Source organism: Tupaia chinensis, unplaced genomic scaffold (genome assembly GCF_000334495.1).
Source record: "Tupaia chinensis unplaced genomic scaffold, TupChi_1.0 Scaffold144611_1, whole genome shotgun sequence".
In the NCBI taxonomy this organism is placed as follows: Eukaryota; Metazoa; Chordata; class Mammalia; order Scandentia; family Tupaiidae; genus Tupaia; species Tupaia belangeri.
Window position 1 is genome coordinate 56,813 of NW_006204472.1, and position 210 is coordinate 57,022.

The following is a 210-nucleotide window of genomic DNA, read 5'->3' on the forward strand; positions in this document are numbered from 1 at the left end:
AAAGAGAATTTGTATCATGGCATGCAAGAAGCCCCCTGTCCAGGCTACTCCCATCAGAATGCCACAGAGCCTCCAGTTCATGATAGAAGAGTAGTGCAACGGCTTGCAAATGGCCACGTAACGGTCATAGGCCATGGACATGAGGACAATCAACTCCACCCCAGCAAAGCAGTGTCCAGCAAAGATTTGGATCATGCAACCTTGGAAAGA